This window comes from Marmota marmota, unplaced genomic scaffold (genome assembly GCF_001458135.2).
Source record: "Marmota marmota marmota unplaced genomic scaffold, marMar, whole genome shotgun sequence".
Classification (NCBI taxonomy): Eukaryota; Metazoa; Chordata; class Mammalia; order Rodentia; family Sciuridae; genus Marmota; species Marmota marmota.
In genome coordinates this window covers 3,046,891-3,059,176 of record NW_026000082.1, presented here as the reverse complement: position 1 = coordinate 3,059,176, position 12,286 = coordinate 3,046,891, and the positions used below count along the sequence as shown (strand labels likewise).

Below are 12,286 nucleotides of genomic sequence, written 5' to 3'. Positions count from 1 at the left end.
TTGAACCCAAAAATAAACTAACTTGGGCTGGGGTTGTGGCTCAGTGGTAGAGTGCTTGCCTAGCATGTGCAAGGCACTGGGTTCTAATCTTGGCACCACGTAAAAATAAATAAATAAAATAAAGGTCCATCAATGACTAAAAATATTTTAAAAATAAAAAATAAACTAACTTTGTTGCCCCATTGTCTAAGCATTCTGATTAACATGGGCTTTCCTGTATGGTGACAATCATGACAAGAGCTTATCTAAGACTTTCCTGAGTGCCAGGTACTTTTCTATGTGCCCTATATATACCAACTCATTTGTCAAAATGTGTACTGTTCTTTTTAATTTAAACTTTATAATTCAATTTATTGAGACTAGTGTGTGCTAAGCCCTCCTATGAGCTTCATGTACTTTATCTCATTTAATCCATATGATAGTGCGAGGCAAGAGGTATTACCAGAGCTTGGAAATCTGAAATAATTTGCTTAAGGACACTTGACCGGAAGTGACAGGACCAGGATTTGAACCCAGGTCAGCCTACCTCTTCATTAAGTGTAGTGTGCGTCCTTCTGATCACTATCATCCCACTAGTAATGATATCATCTGGGTGGCTGAGGCAGTGTCCAGGCATGGATGCTTGGGTGGCTCATGGTTTGCTTCTTGAGGGACTTCTAAGTTTCACCCTGAAATTCTGGCTGGAAATTTGATTCAGTTGCTGAAAGTGGAAGAAATACAGCTCTCATGTTCATGCGCAATTTGCTTTTTCATTTTCTTTTATTATCCTGAGACTTACTGTAAATCACACTCTCCCATCAGTCCTGGGGGTTCTGATTATGTTCATGGGGTCCAGCTAAGAGCAAGGGTAGTAAATTACTGCCACTTTGTTTGAAAATTTTTTTAGCCACAGTACATTAGCTGCTTTTGTTTGCTTTTCCACTGGTGGTGTGCACATTTTTATTTCAGAATTTGTGTTTCTTGAATGTCTCATTTGTGAATAATGTAGCTTGCAAGATGGAATGATTGGAGGGAAAAAAATGAAAGAGGGTGTCCTGTTTGACATCTCAAGATTTTAAAGCATTTATAGCAAAATGAGCTATAGAGTCTCTCTCTCTCTCTCTCTCTCTCTCTCTCCCTCTCCCTTTCTCTCCATCCCCCACCCTCACTCTCGTTTTCTCTCAATATGTCTGTTTTACTCCATTTCCACAAAGCTATGGTGGCTAATATCAGGCAACTACCAAGAAATACCTTCTTCTAGACTTCTCTTAAGTATTTCTACTTGAAAGATTGATAGATCAGAGGGTCAGGGGACGTGTTTTATTGTAAGTTTCTGTTCCAAATTTCCTGACTTTCTTTTTTTTTGTAAAATAAGTAAATAAATAAGTCTTTTAGAAAGCAAAAATGAGACTAATAAGAACCAGACCCTAAAAATGATTGTCAAAATGTCAAAAAATAACTGCTTTTCCTTGAATCAATAGCATTAATCTTTGAGGCACCTCCCTTTCCAGAGAATCTCCCTAATAGCTTGATCTGCTTCTTTTGCTGAGCCATCCACAGAGTGACTTATAAAGTGACACCTGATTCCTCAGTGGCTTTCAGTAATTGGTGGGGGAGTTCAGTGGGGACATTTGGTCATATATTTTGATATGGTGCTGAGAAGAGAGGCACTAGCATGTGGTAGCAGCCCTGAACTTGAAGTCTTAGGAGGCTAGTTTTTCACGATGTTCAAGGACCATCCTAGAGGGCTAGAAACCAGTAATGCTGCCAGTTCTGTAATCCCAGCTAGGGACTGGGGTGGGAGGATCTCAAGTTCCAGGCCAGTGTGGACAACTTAGCAAAATCCTGTCTCAAAATAAAATATATATAGTTTTAAAGGGTGGAGTGAGTAGTTCAATGGTACAGTGCTCTCCCAGCATGTGTTGGCCTTGGGTTTATCCATTAGTACAGAGAGAAGGTAAAAGAGAAAGGGAAGAAAACAGTGATGTTTGCACAGGACTCAGGTGGATTTGAAAATAGCTGGGTTTCCTGAAATTTGTTTGTTTCTCAAGTGGCTTTGGAAAAGATTTCAGTTCATATTAAAAGGAAGCTTAAGTTAGAATTTTCATTCTATCAATAATCCATTAATAATCCACTAAAATTGTTAGTAAATTTTATTAGACTTTATATTTAATATCTTCCAGGGAGGTTGTCTACCTGTAAGAACCCCCTGCTATCTGATAACTAACTGCTCCCATGACCCATCACCATGGACCTTCAGCAGCCATATTTATGTTATGTAGCCCTGGCCCTCTGGTGAGAGTTGATTGGACCAGGGAGAGGTACTTGACTCTGGTAGGGCCAGTCAAATTCTCTTTTCTGGAAATTTGGGTTTGGCTCTCCAGAAACAGCCAGTTAGTATTAGTGAGTTGCTTTTAGGGATGTGAGATCAACTTGGGGGCCATGTAATGATCATTTACTGTGTATATCAAAAAAACAAGAAAACTTTTTTTGCAAAGAGAGATTTAAGCAGATTCATAGAGACAATCAGAGATTGAGGGTGGAAGATTTCTGAAATGGTTCCCAGCAGCTTTTCAGCTTCTGGTTTCTGTTTCTCCTAAGTCCTGGCCAGACTCTTTGCCAGTTGTGCGAGAAACCCTGGATCCTATGTTAAATTTCCATGCACTTCATCTGCCCTTCATGAGTCCTTAAATTAGTTCAGTAACTTGCAGTCAGAGGGTCTTAACAGAGACATGTTGTCCATCTTTCCAATATCTATTTGCTTCATTATAGATGGCTAAGTTGATTTTCACTCTTTGACACCCTCAAAGGTTTGAGCTGAGAACAAACCTGAGATCTCTTAGTCCTGTCCTCTCTTTAGACAGATGAGGAAACTGAAGACAATAAATGCAAAGTAAATGATTTTTCCAGGATCAAACAGCCAGGATTTGATCCCTGGCCTTCTGGTCCTCAGATCAGTTAGCATTCTTTCTAGGCAGACTCTCTGGTGCTTGCCATCCATCTATCCATCCATCCATCCATCCAGTATATATAAACTGAGAAAGCTCCTGCTATATGACAGGTACTTGAATACATGCTTTTTTGTCCTCAACAACCTGAGAATGTAGTAGAATAAAAGATCCTTATGCTTATTTATCCATCATTCCATGGGCTTTCCCACCCAGAGGGCACTTTGCTTGTATTATTAGAACATCATCAGAGCATGTTCATCCAGGAATCTCCCAGAGCACACGTCATTGTATGGTCTCCCCACTTCCCTAATATCTGTGATGGTCCATTTTCATAATGTACTTTTCCCTTGGAAGCTCCTGGAATGCAAGAACTGCAAGGAGTCTTGACTTTCACCTCCTAGTGTGGAATCTTACAAGATACATCTTCAAAAAGTGTCTAGCATTCTAAAGAATTTATTTCACCCTTTAGAATCTTAAGTGAACACTGTGCATTAATTATCTGTGGAATCTTACAAGGTACATCTTCAAAAAGTGTCTTGCATTCTAAAGAATTTATTTCACCCTTTAGAATCTTAAATGAACACTGTGCATTAATTATCTATTATTAGGAAACAAACCCCTCCAAATTTAATGGCTTCTTTCAAGAATCCTGTATTATCATCATCTCTCAGGGTTTTGAGAGTTGACTGACTTCATCTACATGGTCCTCGCTCAGTCAGGGCTTCTCACGTGACTGCAGTCAAATGGTGGTGGCGCTTCCAGTATTTTGAAGACTTGGTCATTCACATGCCTGATGACCAGGGCTCAGAGGACTCAAAGAGCTGGCAGCTGGAACAGGTGGGGCCCTCAAGGGCATCCCTTTCTCTCAGAATTCTCTGCATGGTGGCCTCAGGGTAACTGGTAGCTGGAGGCTCTCAAAATGACTACCCTCAGCCTTTTCTAACCTAATCTCCCAAGTCATTTACACAGTGTCACTTTGGCAGCATACTGTTCCTCAAGGCAGCCACTGGATGTGAAGAAAGAAGACATGGACTCCACTTTTTGATGGAAGGAGTATAAAAAAATTTTCAGACCTGTTTGTACATCTCTGCTTTTACACTTTTTCACATATAGGACATATGAAAAGAAGTAAGCACTGTCTCTGTCCTCCAGGAGTTTTTATTTGACTCAAAAGCCATGTTTTTTAGACAAATGCCTGTTTGGGGCTTCACTGAAAGATACATGAATTCCAAATAGTTTGCCACTTTTAGCCACATTTACTCATGGTGTTTAGTAACTTTAGATTTCAGTGGCCTGGGAGATAGTATGGGCAAGCATATAGGGTCAGGGTCTCATTTTACCATGCAACTCTTGTGTGCCGGGAATTGCCTTGATATTTTGCAGGAATGGACAGTGAGTATGCCTTGGACCTCCCAAGACAGAGCAAGAGCCACTCCTAGAGATATAACCCATGGAAATACTGCAAAAGGGAAAGAAGATTTTAAGCACAAAGGTGTACATTAGGGCATTTTTAAACAATAAAAATCAAGATGGAAGCTATTCAGCTAATGGGGAAATCCTTTCATTGGGACTTCTGATGGAAATCCGTCATCAGGAATCTGTGCCTGTTTTTCTCTGGATTTCTGAGGTGACACCTACTTGGTGAGGAAGAAACAGGGACACAAAATCAGGATCCCAGCAAATGCTTCTCCATCTAAAGTCCTCACCCACTCTCCTTCCCCTGCTCAGGTCAGCTCATGCTTCCTGAAGTCCAGCTCTGAGCACAGTGACCCCTTTAGCCTTGTGGGACAGCTGCCCATTGCCAACCAGATGAAGTGCAGAGCTACTCATTCCTGATGAAGCTCTTGCCTCAGTCTACTCATCAGGAGATGAAGCTCTTGTCTCAGTCTTGCCCAACCTGTCTGTTCTGCCTTTGTGCCCATTACTACCTTCACCTTCCCCAAAAGCAAACAGGTACCATTTATTCCCTTGCTTGTACTCACTCTAGCCACCTGCCTTTCAGCCTTCACTCAAACCATTCCTTTGCCCACAGCACGCCATCTCCTCCTCCGCCTCCTGAGAGCAGAGCTGAACTGCAGAGGTAAATGATGGATAGCTGGAAACTTCCATGAGTTGCAGCAGTCTCTTTGTGAAAAATTTAGATCCATGATGTTAACAAGATGATTATTAAGACCATGATGAAAAAATGCCTCAGGGCTGACTCCTCAGTGTGCTTGAGTGAGTGGGACACTGTTAGCCCTCACTGTGACTAGGGGGTGCATTTAACAATTTTGGGGCAGGGACTTATGATATCAAGCCCTCAGCCATAGACAGGCAATTCTGCAGGAACTTTCCTGCCTAAAATATCAGTGATGGGGCTGGGGATGTGGCTCAAGCGGTAGCGCGCTCCCCTGGCATGCGTGCGGCCTGGTTCGATCCTCAGCACCACATACAAACAAAGATGTTGTGTCCGCCGAAAACTAAAAAATAAACATTAAAAAAAAATTCTCTCTAAAAAAAAATATCAGTGATGTCTTGACAGAGGCACAGAGTGAGGTGGGAAAGTATGGGCAGTACACTTGGAGTCTTTAGCAGATATGTGCGGGATTTGTCGGAGCATCACCAAAGCTGGTATCTGGCTTGTGTGCCCTACTCTCCTGCCAGCCTGCCCCTCCTCATCCTTGATCATCCCTGCCTTCCATTAAAGTCCAGCTCAGGCATGACCTCCTCTCCCAGGCTGGACATGCTCATCCCACCCCTCCCCCAGCATTAAACAGTCTCTTTCTTACCTCTTCCCTGTTCTGATTATTTGTATAGGTTTCTTTTTCATCGCTATTCTGTGAGGTTGGGGAGATGGAACAGGTACCCCTCAGTGCCTGCACAGGTGTTTAAGAAGTACTTGCTTGTTTTTCTTTCTCCCTCCTCTCTGCTGTACTTCTGCCCTCCTCTGAATGCCTGTACATTCCAGCAAGAGGATAGGAAGTCTGGGGTTTCTCTCCCCCTCCACTCTGCTCAGGTCTTTCCCACTCTGCTTCATGAAAGGCAGGGTATCGCCTGGCCCCCATGCCACCACCACACAGTGACCCCAGCCGCCCATTTTGGTTTCCCTCTCTATCCTTCCTAACTCCTTTGCGCAATGTCTTGACCTCGTACTTGTCTCCTACTGTCACTCTAACTTGTATTTTCCAGTTAGATCCCTGGAGTGTCTCCTTCTTTCTTCAAGATCTACAGGGCTATTGAAGGACACAGGCCACATCTCCTCCTTTTTAAAAAGCCAAGCCATTGCCAAGGGTTGCCTCCTTTGGAGCAAGGACAAACCAGGCTGCATCCAGGGCCTTCGAAGACAGTCAAAATGTATTTTTGCTACCTTGTCTTGACCTCATACTTGGCTTCTACTGTCACTCTGGCCTGGAAAATGGGTTGTTTCCTTCTTTGACATCCCTGAACATGCTCAGATCCCACTCCCTCATGCTGGTCTCTTTACCTGCTGGACTCCATTGCCAGGATGAGGGACCACTTGGCTCCATGTATTCACCTATTTGTGGAATATTTTCCACATCTATTTTTTTGCAGTTCTGTGCTAGCTTTCAGAAACTGCAATGAGCAAGGTGTAATTGGATCCCCAAGGTTCAGTCTTCTGTGTGGAACTGATTTTATCCTTTTGCTACTAAAAAATAGTACTCACTTAAGTCTTTTGATGTAGTTGTTTTATTTGTGGTGCTGGGAATTGAACTCAGGTGCACTCTATTATTGAGCCACATCCCCAGTCCTTTGTACTTTTTTTTTTTTTTGAGACAGGATCTCATTGAATTGCTGAGACTGGACTCAAATGGATGATCTCCTGCCTCAGCCTCCTGAGTTGCTGGAATTACAGTTGTATATCGCTGCACCCAGCTCACTCCATTTTTAACTCTAGATCCCTCAATGCTCTTCTGTTTTCTTGCAAAAGCAGTAGAGCAGATAATATCTGGTTGTTGAGGAATTTGATTCAAAATGTGAGGGCAAAACCCCTGTTCATTAGAGGACATTCAGGTGACAAGCATTTCACCAGTGTGCTATGCTGCTGGAAAGGGATCTGGGGTGTGGCCAAGTCAGCAGATTCTTTCAGATTTTGAAACACAAATCTTACACAATGGATGGAGACAGAGGGAAGAGAGAATGGTGTGTGTGCCCTTCCATGTTCCCTGAAGTTAATATCCTGGGAAATCCTGAAACTAGAATGTCAGCCTCAGTGGAACGTTCTGAAGCAGAGTGACACAGCTTCTGTTCAATCAAGATGTGACTTTAGAAAACCAAGGTGCTTAATATAAAGCAGAAAGTTGTGCACGAGATCAGGAACCACGGAACAAGAATGAAGCACCGAAAAAAGGTTTATTGGGGGGAGCTCCCAGGCGAGGTTCACCAGTCCACCAAAGGGTGAGGACTGGGGAAGTCGCAGGCAGGAAAGGCAAGAACGATGCTAAAGAGGGAATCTGGAGATAGGAAGGCCTGGGCTATCTAAATGACAGCTACCCACAGCAGGTTGGCAGAGCTGAGTTTAGTGGGTCGCATCTGTCTTGGGTTGGTCAGGGCGGATGTGAAATGACAGGGTGATTGCTTCAGCCCTGGGAACCTGGTGGTTGGGGTCCTTTGCCATGACAGCTTCTGATTGGCCATTTCTGGTCTCCTCAGCCAAGTGGAAAATCCTGCTCATAGCCTGAAAGGGCCAGGGGAAGGGAAGCCTGCCCACCTAACACTTAACTCTGTGGTCTCTATTGGAATAAAAATTCACAGGCCAGAAGGGGAAACTTTTACATTTACAGCCACCAAGATTCCAAGTAAAGCCATCAAATCCGAGAATTTATGATGACTGGGCAAATGGCTACCTTAGAGTCAGGCCAAGGTAGCAAAAATACACTTTGACTCTGTCTTGGAAGACCCTGGATGAAGCCTGATTCCTCCTTGCTCCAGGCTCCAGAAAGGGCTGAAGCACAACTATGGCATCTGCAGAAAGCAGTGACAGGCCTCCATCGTGAGCACCATGAGCCATGCTGACGCTGAGGACATAATATGGAAATCACAGAGGTGACTTATGATGTGTTCTGCTTGCATTGGCCCAAAGCCCAAACCAGAACTGTATTTCAGGCTTGGCCTTCCAGATACTATCTCCAGTCATTTAGAAGTTCATTACGCAGACCGACTCCTCCCGTCCTGCTGTCACTAAGGGCTGCCAGTGTTTTTCATGGGTTTACAGATCAGCTTTCGAGGAGGAAAGTGCAGTTTTGAACTGGCAGTGTGGCATGCAGGGCCTGAGCCTAGGAGGCAAAACCTTCCCTTTTTGGTTGTTTTTAAGTTTGCACCTTGCTAGGTTATAGTGACATAAAGCTAGTGGTTTTGCTCTTGTTATTAGGTTTGGTTTTAAAGGCCCGAGAATTTCTATATCATTCCATAAGCATTTAGCTACAGAGGAAGATTTAGGTTTTAATTTTTCAATTACCATTTTAAAGTTAGGGTGAATGAAATTGCAAAGATCAAAAGCAAGACTACGAATATTTCTCCGAGACAAGTGGACCTAATGTCCAAGCCAAAAACCTTGTGTCCAATATTTCAGTTGAAAAAGTTTGATTATTTATCAAATGAATCCAGCATCCTCATGGTTAAGTATGTTTCTGCTCACCACTTCTAAATATTCTCAGCATTTTGAAATGGAAATAAAACATGCACCCATGGTAATTATGAAGTAACAAAATGACAACCCCCACCCAAATAATGAAAATTCTAAGAAAAATAAGTTGACCACCTCAACCACAAAATTACATAGATTGGGTGGCTTATCATAACAGAAATTTATTTCTCATAGTTCTGAAGCTGGAAGCCCATGATGAAGATATTGTAGAGTTCTGTGAGGGTTACTTGGCAACCATCTTTGTCTGTGACCTCCTGTGGCCAACAATTTCTTTCATGAAGACACTAATCCCATTTATGAGTGCTTCACCCTCATGACCTCTTCAGCTCCAAGGCTCACACCTCCTAAAACCATCACATTGCGGGGGGGGGGGGGTTGGGTTAGTATTTCAACATACAAATTTTAGGGGGCCATCAACATTCAGTCCATAAGATCCACAAAAGCTTATAACTAGAAAAAAAAAATAGAGTAATTGTGTTGGTGGTTGCTCATGATCCCATCAGATAACCTGCTCCTAGAGAGATAATAAGGATTTAAGGCAAAGATCACCACCACTGGTGTGAGAAGGAGGCACCTCTGAATGGACTCAGGTTAGTTAATGCGGGAGAAGTTCTTACTGGCAGTAGGGTATCAAATAGCAGGTGGGGAGGGGACAAGTTGGGAGTGGGACAGGAGAGTGGAACTTTGCTCCCATCCTAACAGTGACAAAGCCAGCTATGTAAAAACTTCTGTAAGCTTTGCCATCTTCTGTAAAATGCTGCTAGAAAAACCTGCCCACACCACCATCCCTGGGTTCTGCATAAAATGTGCAGGGTAAGGATAAAATGCAATGATATGAAAAATGCCTTCTCCTTCTGCCTGGATCAACTATAACTGGGACACAAAGCAGTCTAAGTGTGCAGTTCAGCCATTCTTTTTCTGCATGGATCTTAAGGACTTAAGAGGAAAAGGCAGTTTCCTTACGCTATTAAGAGTCTATTTACATACAATTGGTCTACTTGTAAAAATACCTATTCATTAAAACAAACCCCTCAGGTAGCAAAGTTTTCTTAAACTCCTGTGAGTGGCTCTGTGTATTGAGTGGGCTTCCTAAAGAAAGACCCACAAAGGCTGCTCTATTTCCCCATTAGTTGAGATTTATAGGGTGTTTGGGTCTAAGTGGACCTTTGCAGAACTTTTTCTGATGTGGTGTGTGTTCCCTGCGTCCTTCGCCATCTGTTGTCTGATCCAATGGGCCTTCAGTAAACCGCCAGCTATTACACAGAGGTCATTAGCTCAAGCCCAGCTTGATGCATTTGTATTTATGTTCTCGAGAAAATTGAGTGGCGGTCCAGGACCCAGCCTGGCACAGCACTTCTTTTCACTTTGAACCATCGTATGCCCAGGTCATCAGCAGCTGTGCTCAGCCAGAAAGTGTGTATCTCCATTGTGCTGTCTCTGGGCCTACCTAGGAACAGTTGGAATCTGGAGAGTTCCAGCTGACCTCTGGGTAGAGAGGCAGTTTCACTCCTTATCAGTCACATGACCTTTGGTAACATGCCTTTGCACTGGTCCTTCTTGTGGACCAAGGGGATTGTCGGGGAGAAATCTCCTGGCAATTTTTGAGGAATGAATAGTTATAGGGCTTTGGGCAAGAGTTGGTGGTTAGAAAATGGTAGCTTTATCACTGTGACCAAGTTGTTCTTCCGTGGGAGAATGATTTGGGGAGCATGTTTTTAAATGCTTATGCTTGGATCGCAGGTGGAACCCACGAGTCAGAGTATTTAAAAAAAAAAAACTTTGAACACTTTTAGTGTTCCAGAGACAGATTATCTCATTTAACTTCCACAGCATCTCTCATGGATAAGTACATGCCACAGCCTGGCTGGCTGGGCAAAATAGCTGGGGGGTGACGAACAACTTGTGTACGTTGATACAGCAGGAGTGGAAGCCGTTTATTGCAGGACAGGAGCGGTATTTATACATTCCACACAGCTTATCTAATTAGCATAAACTAGATACATCAGTCAACCAATAAGAAATCTCCATACTTAATGGCTCGCTGGTGTTACTTCACAAACCACTCTCTCTGGCATTTTGCCAGGCACCATCCAGACTTGTTTACAGACTCTAACATTTCTCTGGCAAAATGCCAGGAGCCATCCTGACTTGTTTACAGACTCTAACAAGTACAATTATTAGCCCCATTTTCCAGTTGGGCCAACTGAAACTTAGGGAGGTCAAGTGACAGAAAGTAAGAGATCGTGCTTGGATATGAAGCCAAGTAGCCCAGCTCCAGAGCCCATGTTCTTAGTTACCCTATTTTTATTTATTCTAATGGTGATGGGGATCTGAACCCAGGACTTGCACATGCTAGGTTAGTGCTCTACTGCTGAGCTCCATCCCTAGCCCAATAGTCTGTTCTTATAAATAGCACCTCCAAGGTGGCTGGCCCTCAGGGGGTCATGCAGCTGTCCTGGGCTTCCACCCTGTGGCCAGTTTACCTCCTCCTTTTCTCTTACCTGAGGCCCCATGGGCTCAGACACCCCTCAACGGATAATGAACTGTGGTTATTCAGAAGTCCCCTGCCACTTCGGCTGATTTTTATTAAACGCAGCTTGTGGCTCCGACTCAAGAATGCACAAGCTGATTTAGATTATGCTTTGCATTGAGTTTATTAAGATAAAAAATATTTCCCGAGATAGTGAGTCAGAAGTATTTATGGTGAAGTGCACCGAAAGTGAACGCAGGTTGATAGCATGAACAAAATGTTCTCCCAAAGTCAAATGCGATGACCTAACTGTGTTTGGCAGCCTTCCTTTATGTTTAGCTAAGCATTTTATTTCATGTCAGGAGCCTCCTCCCTCTTTAAGAGAGAGAGGTAATGTAGGAGGCTAGCATTTTGGCATGTGCCCCTGTTGATACCCAGGCCCAGGCCCTAAGCCTAATTGCACCCTGCCCCTTGCCTGACTGGCTGCATTGTCATGGCAACGCCCTGTTCAACTTTTTATATCTCAAGTTTCTTTCACCTGTCAAAATGGGACTAGAACTCTTGGCCCTGCCTCCATCCCTAGGGAAGATGGAAGGGCACTTTGAAAATTAAGTAATAAATGTTGGGAGGGATTTGTGGACCTGTGGATGTGACGTCTTGTCAAGCAGGACCATAATAAATGGGGTGTCTCCAAAGCTAATTTGCCTGAAATTCACTTGAGCCTTCCATTTACTTAATCAACCAGCATTTATTAAATGCCTACAAAGTTTACAATAACACATGGAGCTCTGGGAGGAATATAGAAAGGAAAAAAAGAGGAAATGGTGTCTCAATTCCCGAAGAACTCATAAACTAACTTCTTTTTTCTTGCAGTTCACTTTTTAGGTTGATTAAGTCTCAGGATACAGGATGCCTGGCTGTATTTAAAAAGCTCATTCTCCATGGTGACTTCTAGTTACGTCATAAGTAACTAGTGGTGATTTACTTGTTTCTAGTACCGGTGGGTATTATCACGTGCTGGGTGGACTTATAAAAAGGGCAAGAATATTTGTAGTCCTGGTTACAGTGGTGGAAAGCACAGTGAAAGACTATAATCTGTGTTTATTGAGAAATGGGGCATCAGGTAATTGTATGGTTTCTGGTGTCCAGAGGGCCTGAATTTGTGTCCTGATTCTACCACTTTCTGGATGTATAAACATTTCTGTGTCTCAGGTTTTGTTTTTGTTTTTTTTGGGGGGGTGG

At 43.2% G+C, this 12,286-nt stretch overlaps 1 protein-coding gene across 1 annotated transcript in view; it reads left to right on the top strand.

Annotated features, from left to right (window-relative positions):
- The window catches only part of Ror1 (receptor tyrosine kinase like orphan receptor 1), a 168,119-nt gene that overhangs the window by 20,503 nt on the left and 135,330 nt on the right, over positions 1 to 12,286 (top strand). The gene's annotated exons all lie outside the window — the stretch shown is intronic.